This window comes from Balaenoptera physalus (assembly GCF_965194825.1).
Source record: "Balaenoptera physalus genome assembly, chromosome: 2".
NCBI lineage: Eukaryota > Metazoa > Chordata > Mammalia > Artiodactyla > Balaenopteridae > Balaenoptera > Balaenoptera physalus.
The window spans coordinates 79,234,363-79,250,094 of record NC_138883.1 but is presented as its reverse complement, the minus strand read 5'-3'; the positions used below and the strand labels follow the sequence as shown (position 1 = coordinate 79,250,094).

At 35.7% G+C, this 15,732-nt stretch overlaps 1 long non-coding RNA gene across 2 annotated transcripts in view; it reads right to left on the bottom strand.

Moving 5' to 3' along the window:
• Window positions 1-3,707: 3,707 nt before the first annotated feature.
• LOC309656287 overlaps window positions 3,708-15,732 on the bottom strand; it is a 149,360-nt gene continuing 137,335 nt past the window's right edge. Inside the window, exons 3-4 of one of the 2 annotated variants that reach the window (XR_014261253.1) lie at window positions 13,814-14,007; window positions 3,708-13,072 (exon numbers count right to left, since the gene is read on the bottom strand). This is a non-coding gene — a long non-coding RNA (uncharacterized lncRNA). Of the gene's footprint in view, window positions 14,008-15,732 lie in introns of both variants that reach the window. The other variant, XR_014261254.1, reaches the window with a different exon arrangement.

Here is a 15,732-nt window from a genome sequence, read left to right as displayed (position 1 = left end):
CTCGATGTGTAGTCATCACTCAGCCAGCCTTTTTTTTTTTTTTTTTTTTTAAGAGGAAATTGTTCTGTACGTAACTGTAGACTCAGTGTGTCCGGGGAGGAGGTGAGTTCACGATCTTCCTATGCCTCCATCTTGAACCAGCAGTTATTCCTGGGATACCCCACGTTGACAGAATTAGGATTTATACCATATTTTCACCCTTTTACTGATCACCTTACATCTTTCTGGACCTACCTCAGATTCTGCTGTTTCCATTAGATCATTTTTATTTCCCCAGTCTGATAGCTCTTCCTCTTTTGAATCTCTAAAGTATGTTGTATCTCTCTCAGGGAACATATAATGCTGTTCTGCCTTGTCCTATGTTTATGTTCACATGGAAGTAATGAGTACCTACTTCAAATGGTTGTTATAAGATTAAATGAGTAAATATATGTAAAAGTCTCAGAACAGTGTCTTGCACATTGTACATGCTATGGAAGTATTAGCTTCTAACATTATTGATTGTAATATTTAGAAAGTCCTTTACACTTCAAATTTATAAAGGAATTTGCTTGTGTTTTTTCCTAGAATGTTTGATTTTTTTACATTTAAATACTTGATCCATGTGGTCTTTTATTCTGATGAACAGGGTGAAGTATACAACTTTGTTTCTCCACATTGCTACTATATAATCTCACTATCACTTATTGTCTTCCATTTCTCCCCCACCGATTTGAGAAGCCACTTTTATCATAGACTAAATTCCCATAGGTAACTTGAGTCTCCTTCATATGCCAGAATGATACAACTCTTAAAGTTTATAGCTTGTTTCAGTATCTGATAGGTATAGTCTCCGCATCACTGATCTTCCTCTGGTGACCTTTGCAATAAATTCCCAAATGACTAGAATTAGCTTTAGTTTGGGGGGAAGGGTAAGAACAACAAAACCTGGTGGTATTTTTTTTAGGGGGTGAGGATATTGTTAGATTTACGAACTAACATATATGTGTTGTTGAGCTTCCCTAAGTACATGACTTATCTTCACATTTGTTTCAAGTGTACTTTTGTGTATATCAGGACTGTTTCCTCATATGGCTCTCTTACATTTTTTGTAGTGTTTATTCCTAAATATTTTACCTTTCTGTTACATTTTTTGTACTGTTTATTCCTAAATATTTTACCTTTTTGTTACTATTTTAGTAAGTTTTTTCTTCAGTTTTATCTTCTAAATGGATATTTGTATCATGAAGCCTTTTTTTCAGTATATTAATTTAACATCAAGCATCTTCCTAAACTATCTTATTGTATTTAGTGATTTTTCAGCCAAGTTTCTTGGGTATTCCAGGTATATAATCAAATCATCTGCAAACAGTACAGCTCTGCATCCTCCTTTACAATTTTTACACCTGTCTCTTATATAATTTTATATCTTTCTCTTATACAATTCAATAATATGAGTATATTATTATAATCTTGCATAATCACTTTCTCTTATACAGTTGTCTTGCCTAATATACCAGGTCATTGTTGAACAGTAGTATCATGGTAGTATCCTTGTCTTGGATCTGACTTTAGGAAATATCTCCAGCATTTTCCCATTAAGTTAGATGTTGGCTTTGGGCTGAGATATATGTATTTTATTAAGTTAATGAAGTATCCTGATTGCTTTTGTATTGAGTGCTTTTTTAAAAAAATAGCTATTTAATTTTGTCAAATGCCTTTTGAGTGTCTTATGGAGATGATCATGATTTTCTCCTTAAAGTTATAATATGATGAATAATATTAACCTACTTCCTAATATAGAACCATTCTTGCATGTCTGGCATAAATCCCTTAAAAACAAACATGATTCTGTAATTAATAGTTGGATTCTATTTGTTAATATTTTATTTTTTTGCAGTAATATTTATAAGTGAGCCTGTTCTGTAGATTCTTTGTACAATATTTGCCTATATCCATTATTTCATAAAGGGTGAGCAAAACAGTATTACAATTCTATCATTTATTAATAATTAATTCTATTGATTATTAGATGGAATACATCTATAAGGAGAAATTTTCCTTCATCAACCACTTGGTTACGCAGAGGTCTAGCTTATACTGAAAAGGCAGGTTAAATGCCCCATTTACCATTTTTTAGAATAATGAGTTTGTTTCCAGTATTCTCCAAAGATAACCAATGAGGTTTTGTGGATTTCCTTCAGTATTTCTATGAATTATGAAGTTTTAATGTGTCTGATATGTTTTAACCATTGCCATTATTCTTATTGACACTCAAATTGTCCCATTTTTGGCAAGTGGAAGTCTCTTCAGCTTGGCTTCAGAGTCTTTGATCGTTTCCCTGCTATCTTGTGTGCCAATGTTTCCAGATGCACCTTGTACAACTTCCCTCTTAGGCCAGAGCATCCAGATCTTCACACTCCCCCTTGCTCAGCCATTGGATCTGGTCCTACAAAAAAGGCATGACCTTGGGCAAGGCAGTTCAGCTCAGGCTGACCCTGTAGAGCTGGCATTTGGAGGCTGTGTGTTGACTGCACTCACCTCAGGTGGGTCTTCAGTCCTTCCTGAAAGGAGACTGGGGTAGAGCATCCTTCTGTTCACTATACATGTAAATGTTTAGTCATGTGAATATGGTCACCAGGAAGAGTGTACAATGTTTAGCCAACAGTTATTATGTGTTATAGCAACATTGGGGTAAACAGAAGAGAAGCCCACAGAGGGAATGGTAAAAAAGACGAACGAAGTAGAAAGAAAAACCAGGAAAACACAGTGTTACTGAAATCTATTTATTTTTCCCCCACAATTGTATCTCCTTTGCACTTAGAATAATGCCTGGCCTATAGAAAGAATTGAATAACTGTTAAATAAATGAATGGTCCACTGTGTCAAATCCTATAAAAAGCTAAGTCACGGAGAAGTATTCATCTGCTTTGTCAAAACAAAGGTGATGGTAATCATTATGATGGTAGGGCAGAAGCTACTGTGGGTTGAGGAGTGCACGGTGCTCAGGCAGTGAAGAGAGCCCATGCAATGGTCTGCTCTGGAAGTAGCTCGACTAAAGATGAGAAACTTAAGGATGATTAGAAAGGGGGGGAAGGAAGGACATTTTCTCAGTTTAGGGTTTTTGTTGGTTTTGTTTTGCTCTATTTCTTAAGTTGGAAGACACCTAAGGACATTTATAGGTTGAAGGGGAAGAGCAAATGGGGTGGGGGGATGTTACATACTGGAAAGAGGGGGTATTATTTCTGAAACAAGACTCCTGAGGAGGCAAAGCAGTTAAGGTCCATAGTGTACAGGTAGAGAGATTAACCTGAGCCGAAGGAAGGCCAAGGTTTCTCCTGAGACAGGAGGAAAAAGAGGGAAGCATGGTGAATAGTCAGTAAGAAGTTCTTCAATAAAGCATACGAGTAATAAGTTCAGAGCTTGGTGTCATAGGTAATACATATATATTTTTTATCATGAATTGGTGTTGTGATATTTAAATTTATTTATTTATTTATTTATGGCTGTGCTGGGTCTTCGTTTCTGTGCGAGGTCTTTCTCTAGTTGTGGCGAGTGGGGGCCACTCTTCATCGCGGTGTGCGGGCCTCTCACCATCGCGGCCTCTCTTGTTGCGGAGCACAGGCTCCAGACATGCAGGCTCAGTAGTTGTGGCTCACGGGCCCAGTTGTTCCGCGGCATGTGGGATCTTCCCAGACCAGGGCTCGAAGCCGTGTCCCCTGCATTGGCAGGCAGATTCTCAACCACTGCACCACCAGGGAAGCCCCATAGGTAATATTAATAGTCTTTTATATACACTAATACTAGCTGGTATTTCTGTGCCTTTTTTCTAATATTTGCAAGGAGCTTGTGTTTATAATATTTTATTACATAGTTACATATTGAGACAGATTAGAATTAAAACAAAGTTCCTTTCTCTAAAAGCATCATAGCAGATCAGAGAGAGGCTGAACCAGGAATCAGAAGACCCAGGTTCTGGACTCAGCAGGACCATATAAGCCTCTGGGTCCATAGAAATAATTAGCCTCTATGAACTGTATACACTATAAGATATTTAAGAGATATAATCAAGAACACATGTTGATTAAATATGAAGTGTGAAGGGAGAGGAAAGAATCAAGAATGACTTCCAGTTTCTAACTTTGAATAACTGGATGGATGGTAGAAATACTGGAGAGAAAATAATAATACCAGATTATGAGGATCAAATGAGATATATTTAATCTATATGTAAGTTAAACAAATTCTACAAAAGACAATATATATTTAACCTATATGTAAATTAAACAAATTCTACAAAAGATATTAATGTTAAGAAACTGATACATAATGTTCACTGAAAATGTGTAGAATAAATTATAATTAGCTAAAATGGGGAGGCAAACTATAGTACAATCTTATAGCATGTGAGGTAAAAGGAAAAAAAATAAAATAATCTTACTGTTAACTTAAAAGAGATGGTAGGAATAGGTATAGAGAATTTTTAACAATTTAAAATTTCCTATATTCTTATTTATCCTGAGGTGCCATTGGTCTTGTTGTTTAACTACCTATTATTTCTTCTGAAACAATTGCATCACAGTAAGAATAGATAAATATAACCCTGGAGTACTGTAGATCACTGAAATGTTGGTTGCTTTAAACAAAAAGAAGTATAAAATCAAGTCAGTTTCTAGATTGCTGTTGTCCTGGGCAGTGGTTCATTTTTCAGGGCTGTTAAAGGGTCTTGCCACTCCCAAGCTTCTGTGACACACTGGCTAACTGTTTGCAGCCCAAGGCATTGCATGTCCCACTTTTAAAGACATCAAGACAAGCATCTTCTGAATTATCTGATCACTCTAATTCTATATTAATGGCACAGTAATGGTGTTTTAAGTTCCTTTGTTTTATGTTAGAAATTCTCACCTGCTGGGGTTTAATCAAGTACTCACTCTACCCACAGATGATTCAAATTATTTCAGACCGTCTGTCTTAGTGAGTTTCAGAGACATTTTTAAGCTATTCCTATTTTGGATAACTTTGTAGAGCATAAAAAGTATCTTGATCTTTGGTCCAAACCTCTCAGAAGTCCAGATATATGAAGTCTTTCCAAATTTCCCCTGCTTTTGGTGACCTGGCCGTCTTCGAAATCCTAGAGAACTCATCTGAATGATTCCTTTATCACAGCTTCTATTGCCTGGTATTGTTTACAGTTTTATATTGTTTACCCTGTCTTTCTCACTAGGTTGAAAAACTCTAAGGACAGAAACAACTAATGCCTTTTTTATACATTCCTTGTGCATAGCATAATACTCTGTATATTTTTAAAAATATGATCAAATATTTACTGATAATATAATAAGGTAGGATAGCATTGGGATTAAGAGAAGAGGCTCTGGAAGTAAACTGCCTGGTGTGACATGCCATCTCTTCTCTATAAGAGCTCCATGACTTTGGATAAGTTTTCTAACATTCCTACTCCTCGGTTTCCTCATCTATTAAACAGGGATTCTATTGTACCCATTCACAGAATTACCAGAGGAAGAAACAGGTTAATATATGTCAAACATTTAGATCAAATTCTTGCCATATACAAAGTACCATATAAATGTTTGCTTGACAGTGATAATAATCCCTATTCAACTCTATTTAATTTTAGAGCTTAATTTATTCAATAATGTGACACAACTATATGTAATATACATTAAGCAGTGTTTCCTTCAGGAAAAAAAATAATCAGGAGCATCATTCCTACTTTAATTTGTCTAGAGTTAGCAACAACTGCCCCCAAGACATCTATGAACAGACTAACATTAAGCTAGATCAGCAGGATAGTCTGATTAGCTGCTTGGTGACATTTTGGATGATAAAGTAATGGTGTACATTCACTAAATGAATACCATTTTAAACAAAGGAACCTAGCCAATTTAGAGGCTCAATATACCACTAAATGTGCAGACCAAAGCAATGCCAAAACACTGTGATGACAAACATTGTCAAGTCTTTCAAGTTCACCTTCAGTAGCACCATTACTTGCTACTTCTGGGATATGGCAAATCAACGTGATTATTCTAGGAAAGAGAAGAAAAGAGGGGGGAAGGAAAGGGAAAGAAGATATAGAAGGGCAAAGAATGGTAAAAAGATGCACACACACAAAACGATAAGCCATTACATTCATCTAACCTTTATATACATCTTAGTGTTTTCCTTTAAGGGTTTTGGGGTTTTTGGGTTTTTTTGTTTTTTTAAGATTTTTTGATGTGGACCATTTTTTTAAAGTCTTTATTGAATTTGTTACAATATTGCTTCTGTTTTATGTTTTGTTTTTTTGGTCACGAGGCACATGGGATCTTTGCTCCCTGACTGGGGATCAAACCCTCACTCCCTGCACTGGAAGGCAAAGTCTTAACCACTGGAAGTCCCTCTGTTTGTTTTTATTTGGGTACACATCTACGAAACATTACACAGATACTATTACAAAGAGGATTTAAATATTTCATTATGCTATTTGTTTTTAAATCATTCCTTATTTTTAAAAATGAAGCTATTTAGGAGAAGTGTTCTGTGCCTCAAAAAAGTACATAGATAGATAGATGGATATATAGATAGAAATATCTCCAGCTATCCTTTTCATAGGGCATAAATAAAATTGTTCTTTGATTGCTGGTTAAGGTTACTTTAGAACTTGAAGCTCTTTTCACCTCTGTGTGTTCCAGTGAAGAGACAGTGATTGTTAAGTGTTTGGGACGATATTGCAGCAAAGAGAGAAATGGCAGAAGAATTTTGACAAACTGAAGGGATCTGTCACAAGCAGACAGGAAGAGGGAACACATGTTTCTAAGAAAGCATGTTCTGAGCCTTCTAGAGGGGGCTGCCACCGTAGAGAACACAGCAAGAGTTGGCTCCCCAGAACACTCGCGTTGTCTTTATCAGCTAACCAGCTCCCAAGCAGCATGTCCACCTCCTAACTCCTCTAATAGAGAGTAATGTCAATTGTTAGTCTTCCTGAACACAGGCCAGTGTATTTTACAAACAGAGGAAGTTTAGTTAAGGGACACTAGGAAAGCAAAAGACAAAACTCACTGTGAGTGTAAAACATGTAAAACATAGAACTTCCATGCTATGAAATCTACGATGAGTCACATGGTAATGCAGGTATGCACACAAGAAGCTGAAAGGAAATTCACCAAACGTTAAGAGGTTATCCCCATATAAAGGCGGGATTAAGATGATTTTGGTTTTATTCTTTATATGTGTATTATGTTGCAGAAAAAAAATATAGTAAAAAAAATCAGAATAATAATTATTTTAATGATAACCTACAGAAGAAAGATTAAGATGTAATTAACCATAAAGTCAGGGTTATTTCCCTATACTTAGATCTCAATGAAAATCTTTGCCTCAGAATCCTTAAAATTCAAAGTTCTTACCAAGAAAAGAAAAAGGACAAACCCAAATTCACTAAAAACAATATACCTTTATTATAGAAAAAGCTCTCTTCAGTGCTTTTGTTTTATTTATGTTAACAATTCTAGTCAGGCTCTAACTAGACCAACAACTCAATTGCTAAAGCCCTTGGTTTCTTAGTATGGCCCACTAGCCCAGATTAACAATTATGAAAAATTCCTATCTATTGGCAGTGGTTTTAAATAAATGAGTTGGATTTTTGAGAGGAAAGGAGACAGGAAAAGTCTAATTTTCAGGGTAGATGAAAAAGATATCTAACAAAAGATAGCTTTCCCATAAAATACTATGCACTTACTGGAGGTGATAGAAAGTAAGGCTTTGGGGTAATGGCCCCCAAAATAAGAAAATAATTAATATTTTAAATTAAAATTAAAAATTAAAGATCCCTAAGGCAACTTCTAACATGAAAAATCATTAGGAGGTTAACAGCTTCATAAAGTTATCATTAATAAAATAGATTCCAGTCTTTCTTAATAGTTTACACTTTTAAAAATAGAATCCTGTAGACTATAAGTAATTTCCAACTACATTAAGTCCCTTAGAGTTATCAGTGTTTGGGGGCTTTTCGTTTTTATGTTGTCTTGTTGCTGCTGTCGTTTTTTTATGAGTTTTCTGGTCCAGTTTGTATTAAATTTAAGTTAAATTAGTTCTTCAATGGTTCTCAAAATGAGCCTTCTTCAAGGAAGAATGAGAGTAAGACTTAATCACATTCTCCTTGTATTGCTGTGATAAGATTTATATTTAGACCAGGTATATATTAAGTCTAAGTTTATTTAAAGTTGAATGTAGGGACTTCCCTGGTGGTCCAGTGGTTAAGACTCCACGCTCTCAATGAAAGGTGCTCAGGTTCGATCCCTGGTCAGGGAACTAGATCCCGCATGCCGCAACAAAGACCCAGTACAGCCAAATAAATAAATTAATAAATATTTTTTAAAAATAAATAAAGTTGAATGTAGACAAGTTTAGCAGGCCATGAATCAACCTTGGGTGCCTTCATTTTGAATGTTCTTTTATACCCTTCATTTTGCCTGTGAAATAGCGTAGTAAGAAAAAAGCCCAGGGCTCATACTAACAAAGGGAAGATGGTTACCTTAGAAGATCAAATATGGAAGTCTTAGACCGGGGCGGGGGTGTGTGGGGTGCCCAGGTTAGGTTCCCAAAGGCAATAAAGGAAATGGTAAGAGGATCAAGAGAGTTAGAGCCTAGCAGTAGGAGAGAAGAGTCTGTCCAGTGTCTGCCCCACCTTTACTCTCAGAAATCAGAATTTCCTCCTTTCTTTGAGGGATTTTTAGAATATAAATTACAACCTAGATTAAACTATTGTTCTGCTAACCCTCACAAGGATCACATTTTGAAACCAGGGAAAACTGAATGATTATGAAGTTGCTATGAAACGCTGACTAGGAAAGTCTATCCTGAGGTCTCTGAAGCATTTGCCTTGTGAATTTACCCCAACATTGCTTTCATGTGTCCTTAGTCCTCTTTGCATTGATGCTGTGAGTCCAATTTCCACTTCGCTTAGAGATTACCAAACCTGAGGGTCTCATGATAGAGACAAGTTGTGTATACACATTCCCCATACCCTGAGGAAGGACCCTTCAGTCCCAGCCACGCCTGAAGAGGGATATCCAGCTGGAAAGTGGACACATCACCAAGTACTACACTACATCATCTGACCTGGTTTCCCTCCTTGTTTCAAACAAATTTCAGGCACCTCTGTCTGGGTCCCAGTCTCTTTTAACTCACACTAGCACTTCAGCTAGCTGTATCTTTACAACTCTATCTTCAGTTGTATCTTTATAGCACTTTTAAAATGCAGAGTTTTCAAGGTTTTTTTTCTTTTCTTCCTAGAGTAGTGTGTATATTGGAATAACTATATAGCTTTACCCGGTAATAAATAACTCTTTGGAGAAAAAGAAATGCTTAAGATGAATATTCTGCAAAACTCAAGAATTATTGTGAAATCACATTTTTATCTACCATTTTTAGAGCCCATTTGATTTATCCCAGCTTGGCATATTAGAGTAGATATGGGGATACAAACAGCCTGATAGTTAAAATTTTGTCTGCATATGAATCTCCTCTGGCTTCCTTCTCTGCCAGGAAAATTTTTCCTGTTGTCAGTCAGCTGATCCTAATATCTTCTTGGAACAGAGCAAACATTTTAAAGTGCAAAGCAAAATTCCTCCCCCAGCCCTGGAGAGAAAACTTTTTTTTCCTTGAGCTGTTGATGTCTTTAAGAGAAATGACTTTAGTTGGTTCAGTCAGATGACAGAGGATACAGTTAACTCCATGTAAAGGAAAAATGTTTGAATACCAGTACCACTGATTTCAAGGAAGGTTTACTTGGGTAACATTGTTTAAGAAGCTAATCTGAGTCATAAATTGCACAGGGGCTAAATCCCTCTTAAGCAACAGCAGAAGACTAATTTTGTTGTAGTTTTGAATTTTGTATCTCTACCTTGAAAAAGTCCCATATGAATATGCATTTTGAAATATTTTATCAGCTTAGAAAGGAACTCAGTCCTCCTGACGTGGACTGCATTGCTTTAATTAACTGATCATTTGCAGTTCTTTTTAGAGTTCTGGTCAGAATTAGTTACTCTGAATCTAAAGAAGAAAATGAAGACACAGCTTTATCTTAAACACCAGTAAAGGGTCTTATTTTAAGGTAGACAAAGCAAGTCTTCTTAAGACAGCCTTATGGTAATTGATCCAGAGTCTTTGAGCTTATTTCAACTATTATCCAAGCACACATTATTTTAACTGTTGGCTAAACATAAATTTATAGAAAACAGTCACCAGGGAGAACACTTAAAAACCAGAACATAGTAGTGATAGTCACAGAAAAGAGACTTAAACCAAAAAATTTGAAAACTATGTTAGGGTGTCTATAAAGTTCTTCAATGATCTTGTATTTTAGAAAAATGAAGTATGTAATAGGGATGATTCATGGACTGGATAGGAAAGTAGTGAGGAGTTGGGTGGAGGTGGAGAAAGAAACTCAGGGACAGGAATATTGGGGTAGAAAGAAGTTCTTTTGAGCTTTGAACATTTTTGTTATCAATTTGAACTAAAAGGAATAAAATATTTTGGATCAATTTAAATAAAGCAAGTGAAAAGTGCCCAAAATGAGAATACAGAATTACTTTTTTTCAGAAGTAATCAAGGTTAATGTCTTATTTGTAAGGTGTTTGGGCAATAATAGCTATTTAGGCAGGGTTTGTCTGAGAGGAACAGAACCAATAGGAGATGGATCTATCTATCTGTCTGTCTATCTACCTACCTACCTATCTATCTATAGAGAGACAGAGAAACAGAGATTTTAAGGAATTGACTTATACAATTTAGGGGCCTAGAAAGTCTAAAATCCATAGGGCAGACCAGCAGGCAAGAAACTCAAAGAAGAGTCGATGTTGCAGCCTTGAGCCCAAAATCTGCAATGCAGGCCAGCAGGTGGCAAACTTGGGCAGTGTTTCTATGCTGCAGTCTTGAGGAAGAATTGCTTTTTCCTCGAGAATCCTCCATCTTTGCTCTTAAGACCTTCAGCTAGTTAGATGAGGCCCACCCAGATTATGGAGGATAATCTGCTTTACTCAAAGTCTACTGATTGTAAATGTTAATCACATCTAAAAACTATTTTCATAACAACCAAATAACTGGGCACCACAGCCTAACCAAGTTTACACATCACAATAGCTTTAGAGACTACCCTTAATTTTGTACATTTCAGTTTCTCATAGTGTCTAGGAAGAATAAGATGATGTATTAAGTATTAAGTGGAATGTTAAATAGCATATGTATTTCTGAGACTTTGGAGTCTGATGTGCATGTGTGTGTCTGTGTGTTAAAGTTTGTGCCATATGCTCAGAATTATTAGTGTGTATTTCTAATTTATACTTTCAAAACAAGTATATGCTACCACAGAATTTCTCCTGCAACTTTCCAAAGGAATATAATCTATACATCTCAAACATACCATTGAATATATCTCCAATAATAACATTTAGTAAAACCTCACTGCAGATTGTGAATCATACGGCTAATATCTTTGAGGGGGAAAGTGTCTAAACATAAAAGAAATAAATGGTCCATTAGGATACATGACTTCAGTAAATCTAGACATTGATCTTTTGTCCTTTAACATTAGCAAGATAAAAAAATAGATATATGAGAGAGTTCATTCACGCCATTTGCATCACTTTTCAAAAGTGCTTATAAACTTAAATGCTTTGTTTTGTTTATTTTTTTGTTTTTACTTATATTTATGTTTGCAGAGTTAGTTGAGTGATTGGTTGGTTGGTTTTTGGATTAAAATTAAATACTTTATCAGGCTTAGAAAAAAAGAACCTATGAATATAAATAGGAATTTAGAGAATTATTTTGAAGAAAATGATCATAGATTTTTAAGTTGGTTTTATTGAAAGTACCATATCTTAATAAGTATAAACAATTTCACTAGCTTCTATAAAATAATGAATTTTTATCTCTCCAATATCTGCCTTTTTGCTGAAATTGGATAAACAGTATATAAAGGAAAACCATCAAGAGTACCATAACAAATATATTTAAGTAAGCCAGAGTATCTAATTTGCAATTTATGTAATGGAAATAAGTAGTTTAACAAAAATGGCACCAAAAGATGAGAGTAATGGGCTTAAATCATTCAAATGATTAATAAAACTAATCATATTAGCAATTTAAATATCTATTTAAACTTTGGTATATATATTCAAGTCTCTTTTATAGATATTCAGATTTACATCCATTCCTTTTGTAGTCAAAGCCAACAAATAAAAGCAGTCTTTCTTTGCTAGGTTTGTAAAATACATTCAAAGAAATTTTTAGCGTTAACCTTAAGGATTATTTTATTCCCTTCACATTTTGACAGCCTTTCTCTCTCTCTCCCTTTTTTTAAGAAATCTGTTTTCTATGGCTGCTATAAAAAATTACCTCAAACTCAGTGGCCTAAAACAACACAAATTTATTATCTTATGGTTCTGTAGGTAAGAAATCTGAATTAGGTCTCACTAGGCTAAAATCAAGGTGTCGACAGGCCTCCAATCCTTCAGGCTGCTCTAGGGGAGAATCTGTTTCCTTGTGTTTTTCAGCTTTTATAGGCTAGCCACATTCCTTAGCTCAAGGCCCCATTCCTCCATCTCTCTTCAACAGCATCAGCCAATACCTTCTCACATAGCCATCTATCTGGGTCTCTCTCCAGTGCCTCCTTCTTGCACTTACAAAGATGCATGTGATTAGATTGTTCCCACCTGGAGAATCAGGATAATCTCCCCCATCTCAGCGTCAACTGATGAGCAACCTTAATTCCATGTGTAACCATAATTCTTGCTTATCACATAACCTAACATATCAACAAGTTCCAGGCTTTAGGACATGGACATCTTGCAGGGGCCATTATTCTGCCCTGTAAGTTAATAATTCTTGCAGCTAGGTGATGGGCACACAGGATACTAATTTATCAACTTTTATAAGTTTTAACTTTTCCAAAATACAAAGGTAAAACAAATAAATTTAGGATCCTATATCACCCAAGGAATTGTGTCCAGAAGATAATTCTAAATTCAGTTACAACCTCATCAGTATTCATCCTCTTAGGAAATTTCCATATTTATTTCCAGTGAGCTATCTGAAAAAAGATAAAATAATGCAACAATTTTAAAACTTAAAAGTATAAAAACATAGGCATACATTTTGCCTCTAGCAAACAGCTCTTCCTCAGATTTCATGCTAAAACAACAACAACAAAAAATTTTAAATAATTTTTTAAAATACTCATTAAAGATTCTTAGAACTTTCAGGTTTGGAGAGCTCTTTCATACCATCTGGTCCAAGAAATATCTGACACATGACTTTCATGTCAAATGATCATCCACACTTTTATTGAACATCTCCAGAGGTAGAGGTGGGTCACAACCTCCAAAGTAGTCTACTGGACAACTATGATTACTAAGATTTTGTCCCACCCATATGACTTTGGAGAAAAAGTATACTACTACTTCTATATAACATTCTACAAATATTTGAAAGTAGCTCATATATCACCCTGAGGCTAAATACCTTTAGTTCCTCTAGACATTAGTGGCAACCTGAAATTGGTAAAGAATGAAGACTATGTCCCTATGGAACTTTATACTGGAGGAAAATTTGTCAATTTAAATGAAAGTCCTCCAACAACTCATTTATCTGATAAATTGAATCACAATATATTGGGAAAATCTAGAGAATATTTTACTCATAGCTATACTCCAAAAGCCAGTCCCACAGACTTCCTGGGATTTTTAACCTTCCATAGAAAGGATATTTCAACTGCGTGGTTAAGTAACCATTTTTGTCCTCAGTGAGTCCTGGACATAGCTGTCCTGCACACCTGTGAGCTGTGAGCACAGATGAGGGAGCCACGGAGGCCAGAGGAGCTCAAAGTGTGGTATGATTGATCTGAAGGGCTTTCAACCTTCACTGAAGATCTTTCATTAATAAGGACCAGTTGAATTTCTGCTTCTGTAACTTGAGAGAGAAGTTGATCTCTTTTCACCAATTAGCAGATTTGAAAACCAATTTTACCTGAAAAATAAAATTCAACAGAAAATGCACATTCTATGTTTCACTTTTCTAGTACCTAACTTGACAAGATTTGCTGAGAAGCTTACAATGACAAAAACCAAACAAGAGGCCATGGCCTTGTAAAATTTAAAGCTTTTAAAGCTTATTTAACACAATTTTATTACCTCAGGAAAACCTTAGTTCTAATAAAACCTGTAACAGGACCAGAGCCATGCCATTAGATTTCATTAGACAATATGGATAAATTCTAGACAGAGTTATAGGTATGAAATGAGTGGGGAACAATTTATAGAGGCTCAACTGATGGGCAGGAGGCTCAGTTCTCACCACCTTACAAGACAGTTAACTGCCTCAACTTTTGTCAATCAGGGCCTCATCCTGTACAGCCAATTGAAAATATAAACCAATAAAAGCCCTGGTTAAGACATTTTGCCCTGAAAGCTATTCAGTGACTTTTCAGAACTGAGATCTTTCCTCTTCAATAGCTTGTTTTACATGTTTATTGACTCTGGGCATAGTGTTGATAGCTCCTGGTGCGACTCTATCGTTCATTCTATTTTCAGAAAGGATCCCCTCTGTTCCCCCAAATCATACACTTATTAGACTGCTGGACTGTTCACCCAAATTATACACAACCCACGTGCCTGACCAATTATTGGCCATAGTTACGCAGGCCTTTAAACTTAGCTATTGTGCTACAAACAGCCACCACACTATCCTGCCATTTACCACTTCATGCGCTATCTACCAGAAGCACTTTCAGATTACGTGCAGCTTTTATTAACTTTTGCCTCTGTGGACAGGAATTAGTTATGGGTCAAGAAATATGAGCTCAACATATACCACTCTCCTCACCCTATCCCTATATTTACACAGAAATAGATTACTGACCCAAGAGTTAGTGTTACGTGGGATGATCTTTTAACACAGCACTTTATTTTTTCATAGTTTGTGTTACCCTCTTCTTTTGAACTTGTTTCTAAACAATCTTAGAAGCATGTCTGGATATACTCAATTAAAACTACCTTATAACAGAAACTATTTGGCTAATGCAATTTAAGTCTTGCAAACTCAGAATAGCCTGAACAGGCAACCGCCCCTGATAGCTAATCACTGCCAAAAGGAAAGGTTACATGTCAAACATTCTAAAACCAAAGTTAGTGTATTTGTTAGGTGGTGTTTAAAAATAACAAGCCAACCAGTAAGTTATTTATTTGGATTGGTATAAATGTCACAAATAAGTCATCTTGGCAAATATTCAGGCAGTAGAATTATTAAAGACAGGCATTACATGAGTACTTTATTAAGATTGTGTTTTGGTGAAGGTGGCATCTGGTTATATCTCCTTTAAAAAAAAAACAAACTCTTTTTGAACGAAAATCATACCCACTATGCTACAACAAATAGGACATTATGGCCTCTATCACCCATCTGTCCATCTGATTAAATGACTCCAAAATCATTCTTTTGAAATATCCTGGCCTTTCCAGTGGGTACAATTTCAGCTTACTCAGGGGGTAGCTTGGCTTTCTCTCCTAAACTGGTTTTTTAACTTCCACACAGAGATGTAAAATAGCTCTAGTGTCTGCCAAGGTTCACCGATGTCTGCTCAGCTAGCCTTATTCCTAACTCCATTATATCCTCTCCCTCATCTTTTCTCTTCTTTCACTCTCATTTTTACTCACTCAATGTATGATTTCTGTGTGCTGCTTAAAATCCTCTATG